Source organism: Apis mellifera, linkage group LG7 (genome assembly GCF_003254395.2).
Source record: "Apis mellifera strain DH4 linkage group LG7, Amel_HAv3.1, whole genome shotgun sequence".
Lineage (NCBI taxonomy): Eukaryota > Metazoa > Arthropoda > Insecta > Hymenoptera > Apidae > Apis > Apis mellifera.
This window is the reverse complement of record NC_037644.1, coordinates 2,427,715-2,442,209: the sequence shown is the minus strand read 5'-3', so window position 1 is coordinate 2,442,209 and position 14,495 is coordinate 2,427,715. Positions and strand designations below refer to the sequence as shown.

The 14,495-nt window shown below is 33.4% G+C and overlaps 1 protein-coding gene and 1 long non-coding RNA gene across 8 annotated transcripts in view; one reads left to right on the top strand and one right to left on the bottom strand.

Annotated features, from left to right (window-relative positions):
- Positions 1 to 14,495, bottom strand: part of LOC411229 (venom dipeptidyl peptidase 4-like) — a 239,919-nt gene that overhangs the window by 162,929 nt on the left and 62,495 nt on the right. The window lies entirely within an intron of this gene.
- Positions 7,754 to 12,152, top strand: LOC102656013. Its single transcript, XR_003305000.1, has 2 exons — positions 7,754 to 9,432; positions 11,524 to 12,152. It is a non-coding gene; the product is annotated as an uncharacterized LOC102656013 (long non-coding RNA).

The window sequence follows — 14,495 nt, the reverse complement described above, 5'->3', positions numbered from 1 at the left end:
AATAATGTAATTACATTAAACTCAAACAAAACTAGTTAAGGTGAAAAAATCAAAGTTTAAATCAGTAAGGGAATAAATAAACGAAACTTTATGAAAATGTTAAAAAATATTTCATAAATCAAACTAATCGATGTTTGAATTTTCTCCTTTCTTAATAATAGCAATATAAAATGTTACAAAGCTTAGAAGAAGGATTACGTATTTTAATGTTATAACTGTGACAAAATAAAAAGAAGTAATATTTTAAATTAGAGCTTAAAAATATATATTTAATTTCGATATATAATAATTTGAAAATATTCTAAAGATAACATTCAATAATATAATTATATTAAACTCAAACTAGTTAGGGAGGAAAAATCAAAGTTTAAATCAGTAAGGGAATAAATAAACGAAACTTTATGAAAATGTTAAAAAAATATTAATCAAACTACTCGATGTTTGAATTTTCTCTTAATTTCTTAATAATAGCAATGTAAAATGTACAAAGCTTAGAAGAAAGACGTATTTTAATTGAATAACTGTGACAAAATAAAAAGGGGTAACATTCTAAATTAGAGCTTGAAAATATATATTTAATTTATTCGAAAATATTCTAAAGATAACATTCAATAATATAATTATATTAAACTCAAACTAGTTAGGGTGGAAAAATCAAAGTTTAAATCAGTAAGGGAATAAATAAACGAAACTTTGTGAAAATGTTAAAAAATATTAATCAAACTACTCGATGTTTGAATTTTCTCCTTTCTTAATAATAGCAATATAAAATGTACAAAGCTTAGACTTATAACTGTGACAAAATAAAAAGGGGCAACAATAAATATTCTAAAGATAACACTCAATAATGTAATTATATCAAACTAGTTAGGGTGGAAAAATAAAAGTTTAAATCAGTAAGGAAATAAATAAACGAAACTTGCAAAATGTTAAAAAATATTAATCAAATTCCTGTTTGAATTTTCTCCTTTCTTAATAATGGAAATCACTATAATTTTCTCAAATACATAATGTTATCTCACAAGAATTGAGCAAAGTACGAACGAATTTACATAAACGAGATAAGAAATCGCTTGGAAATTTCTACATGTACAAAATAGATCCTGACTTACTCTATTATAAAATTTAAACGACACACGTGATATTTCGGAGACGAGATTCCGAGCATGAAGTGTGCAACAATCTCGAATGGGTAAAAAAATTCAAATTGAAAAACCGGAAGTTGCAACCGGAAAGGATGAAAAGATCCCTGAAAAATTTCTCAACGATATCCCTCTTCTCCTCTCCTCCTATTTCTATTATATTTCTAAAATTGGAAAGAGAGAGAGAGAGATACGGAAAACCATTCATCGAATATATTAAAATTCTGGAAAAATCGGGACGATTTCGAGAAATGGGCCATCGAGATTGCGCCCAAAAATCCGCCCCTTTTAATTGCAATCACGCGGAACATCGTGAAAGTTTCGTCGATTCTCCCCTCCCCCCTCCTCCTCTCTCTGGACTGGAATGTTGGGGGAAACTGTCAGACTTCTGGGACGTGGAAATTCCTGATCGACCTGTTGGAGGATTGGAGAGGGGGGAGGGAGAGAACGTCGAGCAGGAAAGAAAGATGATCTAACTTCCCCCCGATGAAATTAAACACGATGATAGAACGTTGTAATATTCGAATGGAAATTCCAATTTTCTGATAACTGATAAAGTGAAAAAATGGGGAAATAAGAATGAACCGTGAAATATCGGTTCGATTAATAATTTTATTTCTTTTTTTTCATACGGGGAAAATTAATTTCGAATGTTGGAAACGCAACATTTATATATGTATGAATGATTAAAATTTTTTGGTTAATCGATATGCACGACTGTCTGTATTCTTCTCTCTCGAACCGGTAGAATTTTTATGGCCGAGCGTTTTCGAGTTTTCCCCGGGCTTTTAGTTCGGAATTTTTACGCTTTTTTTTTTTTTGCGAAGCAGACTTTTGTACTCGCCATTTTCCCTGCAAATGAGTGATTAATTACGAGATAATAATAATTACAAGAGATACAAAAATAGGGAATGGGATCCGTTGAGAAGAGTTTGTAATCTTTTTATAAAAAAAATATATATATATATATATATCTGCAGCTCTGTTGAAAAGCGTGAATTTTCGCAAGCATTTTACGCAAATAAATGCGTAACACGTACAACGATAAACAGAAACACTGCATAAATCCATTGCAGGGGGCAAAAAAACATTTCTAGGATTTTCAAAATTGATTTATTTTATATATATACAGTATATACGAATAATTTATGGCAGGATGATACTACAAGTACGGTACAGTTGGAACGAAAACTTTTTCTCTCTTAAATACAAATGATTAAAAAAAAGAAAAGATATATAAAGTGTTAATATATTCCTTCTCTTTGCAAGATTTATAATTCTACACAGAAACTTCTATATATAAATAAATCATTATTTTTTATTAAATTAAATTAAATAATTTACTATAATTACGTTATCGAACGAAGTAGAAATAGAATCCATTTCTTAATCCAAAACGAATTTAAATTGATAACCTAATAAACAAATTTACATTTTCGTACATCTTTCCTTCCCCGAAGCGAACATAATCCAATCTTCCAAAATTATCCTAGAGAATACTTGAAAAGAAGAAAAACATCAATCGAGGTTTCCCTCGATCTTAATCCAATAAAAATCGCTCGTCCGTAATGAATAAAAATTTCCAATGATGACTCGAGACGCCGATTAATATAATCCTCGATTCCTTTCCAATCCTTTTCTCCATCCGATTAATGATAATATATCGATACTTATATCGATATCGATAATATTATTAATCGCGTCCCCCTTTATTGTACCGATATCGAAACCAGAGCGCTCGACAGAGAGAGAGAGAGAGATTGCCCAGGGCCATTCGTTATTATAATCAGTTCACGTTGCGTCCGCCCAATTCAATTTCCCCGACAAGTACACCCATTAATGAGTTTCGCTCGAGATTAAACGCATCTGACGAGGTCTGGGGAGCACAAAGAACCCGAAGCCTGAAATTGATAACTTTCGACTCGGTGTTGAATCGAAGCGAGGTAGGCTGCCGTGTCCAAGGGGCGAGGTTTGATGTCGCGGCGGATGAACAAGCGTGGGGAAACTCGCACTCTTGGAAAAGTTGAGAGAAAAGTGTCGAAGAACGAGTAATCGCGATATGATTGATCGCGAGAGTTTTAGATAGACGCCTTGATGTGAAATGTTATTACAGTAATTTCTTAGTAACGAGTTTCTTGGAAATTGATTAAATTTTGTCCTTGAAAAGAAATTGTGTGTTTATTGAAAATGATATTGAGGTATTAATTTGTAGAATTTAATGTTATTTAGGTGTCGAGATAAATTTGGGATATAAATTTGTTGTTCCAGGAACTGTTCTCTTTAAAAAGAAAACTTTGTTTGTTTCTTTTTTCACGTGAAAGTTTTTACGAAACAAATCTTAAAAACACCTTCCAAGATTTTTAAAATTAAAATGTATCTCACTCTGTCTTTTTGTCTTGTCTCTCTCTAAAAGACTAATACCTGTCAGAAGTCTCAAGATTAAATTGTCTCTTCTCAGTATGTATACAGAATGTATTGAAAATGGATCTCCAATGATATTAACTTTCATCAGAATTCGACGAATACACTTGAATTTTGTATTTTCAATCTCTCGAGCAGTTTCTTCAAAGCTTGAACATTTGGGGTGATCTTTCATAGAGATCTAAATTATTTTGAACATCTCCCTGTCTTCTTAACTTCAACTTATTGAGATTCTGGCATTGATTATTCGATGAAGAATAAAGCTCCTTATAGGAGAATTTAATTTCTAGTATAATTTTCTCCACCCTGTCATAACTTAACTAAACAAGTTCATCAACTATTAGTAGTTATTGAATCAGATTTGGTCCTTTCAGAAGATCAAAGCTTCGGCGTACAATCTTTGCAAAGATTCCACAATGTATCCTAAGATCTTCCATTAATGGCAACAAACTCGATATTAAAAATGTGATTCTTAATTCGTAGAAGAGTTCATTCTCCGTATTTTGCCATTTTTGACCTGATATTAGATAGAAGGAGAGAAAAATATATGTAAAAGGATAGGAACGAATGAAAAGCAATAAAAAGAATTTGAAGAATATATATCTTTTTATACTGAAATAATGAATCAAAATTTGAATTATTCTTGAATCATGTGTTTTGCCATTTTTGACCATTTCTATATTAAATAGAAGAAGAGAAAAATATGTGTAAAAAGAACGAATGAAAAGCAATAAAGAAAATTTGGAGAACCTTTTATATACCTTTTTATACTGAAATAGTGAATCAAAATTTGAATTATTCTTGAATCATGTGTTTTGCCATTTTTGGCCATTTCTATATTAAATAGAAGGAGAGAAAAATATGTGTAAAAAGAACGAATAAAAAGCAATAAACAGAATTTGGAGAACCTTTTATATACTTTTTTATACTAAAATAGTGAATCAAAATTTGAATCATTCTTGAATCATGTGTTTTGCCATTTTTGGCCATTTCTATATTAAATAGAAGGAGAGAAAAATATATGTAAAAAGAACGAATGAAAAGCAATAAAGAGAATTTGAAGAATATATATCTTTTTATACTGAAATAATAAATTAAAATTTAAATTATTCTTGAATCATGTGTTTTGCCATTTTTGGCCATTTCTATATTAAATAAAAGGAGAGAAAAATATATGTAAAAAGAACGAATGAAAAGCAATAAAGAGAATTTGGAGAACTTTTTATATACCTTTTTATACTAAAATAGTGAATCAAAATTTGAATTATTCTTGAATCATGTGTTTTGCCATTTTTGGCCATTTCTATATTAAATAGAAGGAGAGAAAAATATGTGTAAAAAGAACGAATGAAAAGCAATAAAGAGAATTTGGAGAACATATTTTATACTTACTGAAATGGTAAATCAAAATTTGAATTATTCTTGAATCATTCATAAATAATTAATTATCTTCAATACGTTCAACAAAATAGAATAATTCAATTCTAAATATATGAAATACTTCGCTTCAAATTGAGAAAAATTATAATTCCTCTCGAGATCTTATCACCGCCAATTTGTTAATTCAAACGAATACTTCATCTTAAAAGCGAACCACTTACCTCCAACAGTAAAATTACTAAAAAAAAACACGTACACTTTGATAATTCCGTAGAGAAATAATAGCTCGCATGAGAGGAAACAATTATCCAAGTGCTCGCGCTCATATCTCGTTACATAGAATAAGGAACGTGAATTACAATGGAAAAGCAGTTGCATGACGATTGCACTCGCGCCTCCATCGACGATTGACGATTCTTCACGATTTCAGAAAAATAGAACACCGTTCGAATTATCGAAATTTACATAACAGCCGCGGATAAAACCATCTCTGTCGTTCGATAGAAACGGCAAATTGGTGGTAGATTAAGAAAATCAATTTTCCACTTCGTTCTATTGGAAATGTATGTATGATATATCGCCTCTCGAATGAAAAAAGAAAGAAACGGATATGCTGGACGAGAGAATATCCAAGTCTATATATATATATAGAAACGCATTTCGAATACACAATACGAGGAAAACCGACGACGGTGGTTTCGAAAGTTTTCACGATCGAGGATCGAAGTAATCTGCAAATTTTTCAGCCTCCCAACTTATACGGCTCTCATACATTATTAATACGATTGGCACGGAGAGAAAATGGAGAGGACTTGCATATTATTTATCACGTGCCATCGTTCTTGCACGAGTCTCTCTCTCTCTCTCTCTCTCCTTTGCCTCTTCCTATTTGGGGGCCGTTTAACGTGACCGAACTTCCAATCCCTTGATTTTATATTTCTCTTCCAACGTTCTTGCAAAATTCTACAATTTTTCTCGTCATCATTATCTATACTTAAATATTAAATTATCGATATTAAAAGATGATGCACGATTTTTATTATTAACGTGTCTCTTAAATTCGAAGAATCGATTTCAAGGATAATTTTAAAAATTATTTACGATTGTTTCTCTCTTCGAAGAGGAAACCGTGTCGTTGCAACATGATGGCCGAACTTGGATTAACGGGACGAATGAAAGTGGTGGCGCGTTTTCGATCAAAGTTGGAGGAAGGGTGGGATTGGAAGATCGTGCCAATTCGAATCGAATCCAGACTTGGCCCATCACCCATTTCGACGGAGAATCTTGGCTTGTAACGTCACGCGCTCGCTTCGAGGCCAGTTATTTCGGAATTGAACCGGGGAACGTGGTCAAACCTCTTTCCAGACCAACGGTCCTGCAACCCTCTTCGTGTTATTTACATTTTCCAACTTAATCCAACTCTTCTCCAACGATTTATATATATATTTTCCATTTCATGAATATACGACGAGACTTTGATATTTAAAATTAATAAATATATCTATTTTCTCCCCTTAAAAATTTTTCCAGAATCTCTCTCTGCGCGTTAAAGTTTAAACGCTTGTATGATGATAGAAATGAGAGATTCGAGGATAATCCGGCTATCTTACGATCGATAATTCGAGGATTAACGTTCTTGGATATTTTTCCGTTTGACAACGTCGAAATAAAATGTTGAATCGATCTTCTGCAACAGAGTTTGTAACGGATATTTTATATATACAACAGGGTTGAAAAGTAGAAACATTGAATAATATAATTAAAACGAGTAGAAACATTGAATAATATAATTAAAACGAGTCTCGAAGTGTGAATATTATACTCGATTCTCGAAACGAACTAGAAGAAAGATACTAAATTCTGCGTATCGAGGCTGAGTTCTAAATAAAAGCAAGCCCTTACTCTTTTAAAAATTTAAGCAAGTTTAAAACGTGTCTTCGAACGTATTTTTCCAACTTCGATATCTAATTCCACAACGATTCATCCTTTATTTCATAAATAAATTTCTCCCCTCCCTTCATAAACGAGATTTAAAATCGGGGACACGGGTTAAAGGGAAGATTTATATCCCTCTGCCCTTCGATTTTATCGCGCGCATATTTAAAAAAATATTTCAGACACAACACGCGGTTCCTCGAATTAATTTATATAGGGAATTCGTTTCGAGCTTACATATTCGTGATCGGCACACGGGCGTTGTTTAATTGGGGAGGGGGCGTTTTATTTACATTCTGTTTGTACGCGACGACAGGCACCGAACAACCCATCCCAGGAACTATTGATGAAATGGCGGGGAGGGGGAGTATTTTTAGAAGTGTATTTTTTGTGGCCGTATTTGGCCAAATTCGTGCTTTAAAATTTTCGTCGATTTCTTTGTCGTGGAAAATGAAAATATATCTTGTTAGTGATATTTTCGATCGAGTTTGAATTTCTCGTTTTTTTAAAAAAAAAATCTCTTATCGGTATCTCTGTTCGAGTAAAATTTTAAAAGAAAAGGATCTGGTGTGAAAAAGAATAATTCTGGAAATATTGAATGTTCAATTTATAATTTATTACAATTTAATAACACATTTTATCACGTGTATATATTTATACATTCGTTGCCGAGATTGTAAAAATTCTTTGCAACGTTCATAGGATATAATTTTATTAGCAAGAATATAAATAATCTTCAAAGTGTGAATTTTCAAATTTTTTTCAGAGAGAAACAAAATGATAGAAAAGTATTCCATCGTATTTTCTACTCGATTCTATTATTCTATTATTATTATTATTTTTAATTATATTTAATTTATAACATTCGTATTTATCTCGAGACATTTAATTATTCCAAATTTCGCGTCTTATTATACAATTCAATAATAACAAAATCCATCGAGTAAAAACGCCAAACACGTAAATTCATTCATAATACTTTTACCTTGCACGATATAATATTTATTCTAAGAAGAGGAAGAAGGAGAAGGAGGAGTCTTCGTTGTATTTCTCTTCGCCCCGGCATAATCTTCGTCCCAAGCGAAAGGAGAAACGTTCGTTCGAGTCCAATGTCACAAACGCTTCAGAGATGGATAAACACGCGGGCGAGTAAGAAGGGAAGGAAAGGAGCAGCCTTTTATAGCGCTATTTTTCTCGTTTTAATAATTGCGTCGAACGTGGTCGTCGAGAGAGAGAGAGAAGCGGCACGAAAATTTATTAAAACTCGTTGTGGAAAAACTCTGCGCCGGAGATCTTTTCGCCCAGGCTCGGGAATCGGTGAATTAACTAATTAACTCTGTGTCCCCGTGTCTGGCTTCTCGCGAAACGACCGCGAAACGGCTGCAATTCGCGCCTCGCCGAATCAACACCGAAGAAAATGTTGATCTTGGGACGAAGAATTATTACACGCAAATCGTGGAAATTGTGCGAACGAATGGATGGAATTGTTACGAGGTGATTGGGTACGTAGATTTTATTCAGACGATAAGAGTGATTATTCTTAAATTTATTCGTATCGTTTTTTATCGAAATTTAGATGGAATAAGTGGAAAGAAAAAATATTCGAAGAATATTTACTCGTATTCCTTGTACTCCCGTTTCAAAAATACGTTTTTATTACCTTTTTCCTGCGATGCGTCAAACCAAGCAAAATCCTTTTTTCGAAAAATTTCATTCGTTAAATCTTCTCGAAAAACGTTCGAAACGCTAGATTCGAAAGCTTTTAACTCTTACCTTTTGGGGAATCGAGGATCGTCAAGTTTTTTTCAAAGTTACACTTTAATTACGAGGGAAAAAAGGAAAACTGAGAATAACTTTCGAGAGGAGTACGCGAAACAATAATTTCGAGTGGAAACGGTAATTCGTTTTGTCGCGACGACGATTAAACGTTACGCGGAATTAGTTAAAGTTTCGGTTATGACGTTTCGTGAACAACACTTCGAACGAATGGAAAACAACTCTCTTAAATAATCGTCAAGAATTTCTGATTGACGGACGGAGCTTCCTCGCCGAAAGAAAGTTCAGTGTCGGTTTTTCTAACCTCTTTCCTGAGAAGCTTGTCTCGGCGACAACTTCAACGTTTCTCTCTTTGCAAGAAACTGCGCCTGCGCAGTTGTAAACGAGCGAGGATAACCGAGCGAACATGTCTCCGCGAGTTTTTGCAATTTCGTTCACGGTTCGATGAAATTTATTCGAGTTAACGTAATTTTAGTAGTTTGTAGAGTGGGAATGGCCGTGATATATTCGTGGAACAGTTTTGAAATGTTTCTCGATTAATATATATATATAATATAATCGATTGTTTGGACGCACAATTAACCTAACCTATATTATTTCGTAAATTTAAATTGCTTTAAACCAATTTAATTAATAATAAAAATATTACGTGAGCGATTAAGTTTTTTGTACATCAATTTTAGAATTCGATTTTTGAAGATTTTTCCAGATAATCGAAAGTGAAAAAGGAAAAGTTGGCGCACGAAATTGTTCGTTATAAGTATACTGGATTTGTTTGGTAGGTGTTTCGCATTTGTGTAAAAAGTTTAAACGTGGAGAGAAACGTGTGCATTTAAAAATTCTCGTACACGGGCTCGTAAAAATTTTTATTCCCCCCGAACAAACAACGTCCGTATCGTGACTCAAGGTATTGAGCAATCTTCAATCGATACGTTCCGTGTATCGATGTTTGCCTTTTACCGCTAATAATCGATTCTTCTCGCGGATAAATTAACGTTCTTCGTGCAAACGCAAACTCCTATAAATTAAATGGAAAATCATAGCTGCGAGGAGAGCGTAAATGATTTACGCGTTAATTCTGGGGATTCGAAAACAAATAGAGAAATTGATACGAATGAAGTGTGTCAAAACGTTTTATTAAATTAAATAAGCTGGATTTAAGTTGGATAAAGGGAATTAGATATATTCTCTATATCTCCGTTTCCCACTTTGCCTAAACTAGTTCGAGAATGATATTTTGATTCGAATAATAATTCCCGGAATAATAATCGAGAACAGGGTTTGGAGGTTATAAGAGGATTTCGTGAAATAATGTCATGTTTATCGAACGTTACAAATTTGGAAATACAGTTTTACAAGCGTAATTGTTCGATCCTATCATTTTACACATTATTCATACGATACGAGCAAAATATCCAAATTTTTAGCCATATTGAGCGATAAGGTTAACGTAATAATTGGAACGTATTAATTTTTAAACATTTAAGATTTTTTTACTCGTATTATATGTAAATTGGATTCGAACGTTTTCGTGCACGTTGAAGGTGATGCATAATTATTTTTAATAGATTGTAATAGTAGATATTTTATTGGATTAAGGATGAAATTAATTGCTTAATGAATCGATGAATCAATGATCAACTATTATAAAATTCAGTTCGTCATTAAATTCATATTCGCTAGTGGTCTCGAATATTAATTGTTAATCGTGTATTTACGTGATATAATATATCATATTGATACGTGTAACAAATCGAACTTTGATCGATTAAATTCGGAATAAAAATTGGACGATTATATATCAGGTAAATGAAATATTTTTTCATACGATATTTTTTTCTGCGTTTTATAATAAATTTATTTAAAAAAAAAAAGATTAATCTCGCACGAACAAACTGCTTTCTTTTTTTTTTTTTTTCAAGATGTAAAGTTGACATTCAGGCAAATTCCTCTTACGATTGCAAACGTATTTTTTTTATTAACTCGAGTTAAGTTATACGATATTCCTTTTAATTACCGATGATTTCCACTTGATTGAACACACGTTGCACGATTCGCGCGAGCTAATAATATCTTTTTTAATCCATCATCGATTTACAAAAGACGGAAAATTGAAAATTTAATCGAACGCGAATCATTCTCCGATTTATCATTAATTACGCGACGCAATATTTACTTTAAACGTTTCGATTAAAATTTCACGGGAAATCTTTAATCCTATCGTGTGAAGGGAGAAAAGGATAAAAAAAAAAAAAAAACGTATCCTTAATTACGAAAATTCCCCCGACCCCGAATAATCCCGAACGGGCGAATAATTATTATAAGAGACGAAAATATTTTCATTTCGCCGGGAAACACGGAGGCAAATTTGCGCCGCCCGAATATAGAACGCGCGATTTCATTAGCCGTGTTCCACCCGTGAAAACCTTCCGCCCAAAGTCGAATATCCCCAACACCTACGCTGCAGCTCCAATATTCGCGTTGCAGTTGGCAATGCATCATGAAAATTGGCCGCGAGACGTGTTACCCGCTCCCGTGACGTGCATTTAAGTCCTGGATTAATTTCTTCCTTCCCCCTCCCCTGAATCATTGCCGATTTTTCATACGTTCCTCGCACCTGTGTGCGTGCGTGTGTGTGTGTCGCGCACACGCGCAGGTGCACACAGATGTGGAAAGATGGCGCAAAGATCGTCGGCGAGTCTTTCGCTTTACGATTTTTCGTCAACTCTCTTTCTCTTTCCCTTTCTCTCGACGAGAACGAGAGAGAGAAGGAAATATCGCGGGGATCTTTTTTATCGACGGAGATCTCCTGCTCCTTCTTTTCTCCTCTTCGGGAGTTGATTTAATTTTTTTTTTTTTTTCTTTTCAGCCCTCCCTGAAACGACGCGTGATTTCTCCTGGTTTAAAAGGTCGGTTGAAAGGGGTAATCTTCTTGATGAGAACGGCCAATTAACGTCGCTCAATCTGTAGAATAATTTCGAGAAGTTTAATGAAGAAAGGGGGAAGGGAGTGGTTCGATTGAAAGAGAGATGCTTCTTTCGGATGCTTCTCAATAAAAATAATAAAATCTCGGGGAGTTCAGGGAATACGAAATCGAACGTGTTTTTCTTTCTCTAGAATTGAAACTAGGGAAAATATTTTCCCTAGAATAGTTTCCCTATGACACGAATTCCACTCTTTTCCATCTTATATCGATATATATACGTATATGTACACGTATCTTTCTAGCTTAAAATTGAAGAAAGAATAATTTTCAAAAATAAAGCTACTAAAGTTTTATTACTTTCATAAAGGATTATTGAAATTGAATAATTTCGATAAATTTACTCGAGCAACAAATTTCGATCGAAAAATGTTATATAAAGAATTCACGATACAATATGTACGTCGCATCGGTCTCTTAGGGTCAAAGCCGCGTAAATATTGCAATTTGATAACATTATGAACTTAGATGTACTTTAAACTGTAAAATATAACGGTAATTCCGAGATGTCGATATTTACTCTTCGATTTCAATTTTCACTATAAAACGTCGTTTTATCGATCGCCGCCCATCTTGGTGGCGAAATATCTTATCCGCCACGCTTCTCCATTTTTCCAGTGGTATAAGTTTTTCCAAGTGTTCGAAAGTTTCCATCCTTTATGACTTTTCCAAAAAAAAAAATCCAATATAACCAGAGATATCGGAGAATATCTAATTTATTCGTCTTAACTTGAAGGAAACGAAAAGAGAGAAGAAAAAAAATTATTCGATCCTTCGAAAAAACGGCGCGCACACACGTGGAACAAAGTTTTAATCAAAGCTTCGATGGAGGGAGGAAAAAATTCGAAACAAGTTAAAAATAAATATATATTGAGGGGAATTGAAATATTTTCATAATATTTCGTTTAACGTTCAAATATATACGGGCAAATATTATTTGGATCCCATATGAAAATATTGATTTCCACGATTCGAATCTAAAATGAATATCTCTATACTTTTCATATTACATCATTTTTAATATATCGCAAGCGGTAATGACACGTCGAATCACAATCCAGACTTACTTTTTATTCATTCTTCTTGATCCAATCGAATATTACATCGAATATAAGATATCCACTATAAGGTTGTCCAACTTTATTTCCAGAAAAGACGAACAACGATAACGAATTACTCTCCCCCCCTTGTAAATAAAATTGCAACCCGTTTCTTCGCAGAGCCAAGAATTAAGATAAAGGGTTAATGGTTCGCTAATGTCAGGATGAGGAGGAAAGATGGGCGTCGGTATGAGATATGAAAGGGTTGAGCGCTATCGGGGTGCTTCGTTCGAACGATTACAGAAGTTGGCCGAGGCGGGGCGCTTAAGCCTTGCAGAAGGAAGAGGGAAGGGGTGGCTTCGCTGCTGCTAATCGTGAATAAAAGCAGAAACTTTCGGATCGGGTAACGTTTGCCCCTTGCCGGCTTAATCCTTCCCTCCGCCACCCGGAACAACTTCTTTAATTCCATAAACTTTCCTTTTAGTGAGCTCCGAATTACATTAACTTGCACCCTCGATAAAACTACGATTTATCTTGGTGGGGAGAGGAGGAGGAGGTGTAGGTATAAACGTGTCGCGTAGGGGATTTCTTGCGGAGGTGGACAAATTGTCTTGTTTTTTTCTCTTCTCTTCTTTCTCTCAGAATATTTCCAAGGTTGTTATAAAATTTCTTTTTTCTCTCCTTTATGCAGATTGAGAATGTGAGTTAAAAATGGAGAAAAGAATAATAAAATTGGATAACGAAAATTGATAATAATAATAATTAGGGAAAATTAGTTTCTTTGTTACAATTCTTGATTGTCCTCAAAATCTTCTGTCGGAAAGAGAGGGCGATAAAATGATTTTTTATTTTCGAGATAAAAATTTAATAAATTTAATATGGAATATTATCGATAAGATTGATATCTATAGTTATTGTTGGACATAAATGAAAAGGTAAGAATTATTACAATACAGGAATTAAAAAAGATCGTTGAAAGATACGTGCAATCTGGCGAACGAATGATAAAAAGCATTCTATAAAGCTGAAGAATGAAGAATAAAAACTTGTATCGGTATATTATTCCAACAGAGATTAATTTATTACCGTTTTTAAAACATCGATAGATAGATGAGAAAAAAAAGAAAATTGAGAGCAGACTTTTTTTCTTTTTTTCCTCTCATATTATAACGCTGCATATAACTGTGTCTTTTTTTTTTTTTATACATCAAGCGCACGATCTTATAAATATTTAATTCGATGAACAACTTTCCTCATCGAATTTCGATCCATCTAAAATTAATCTCTCTTCCTTCTTCCCCGTCTATTTATCATTCGACGTACAAGTTTGATGACCACAAATGAATGGAAAATGTGTTTCTTTTCTTTTTTTATTCCATAATAACGTTATTTACAATTTATGAAACGGAATAAAGAGGGGAGGAGAAATATTGAAAACGAACTCTTAGCGATTATGAATAATGAAATAACGACCAAGTTAAGTTGATGACGAGATTCTAATAGAAACGCCTTCCTCCCAAATCCCATCCATTCTCTCCTCATCTTTCTGCAAACCTCTTCGTTTTTCCTTTAAAAAAACTTTTTATCGAACCATAGATTCCACGTAACGAAGGAAACGAACTAATTTTCATTGAGATTTTTTTAACAATCCACCATCACATTAAAAAGACAAAAAAAAAACAATTATCCTCGTACAACATTATTCAACATTATTTCTTTCCCCACAATAATAATAATAATAATAATAAAATGAGAAAAGCAGAAAGACGTAAAAAAAAGAAGACACCTCCATTCCTCGCAACCACCGAATCCGAACGA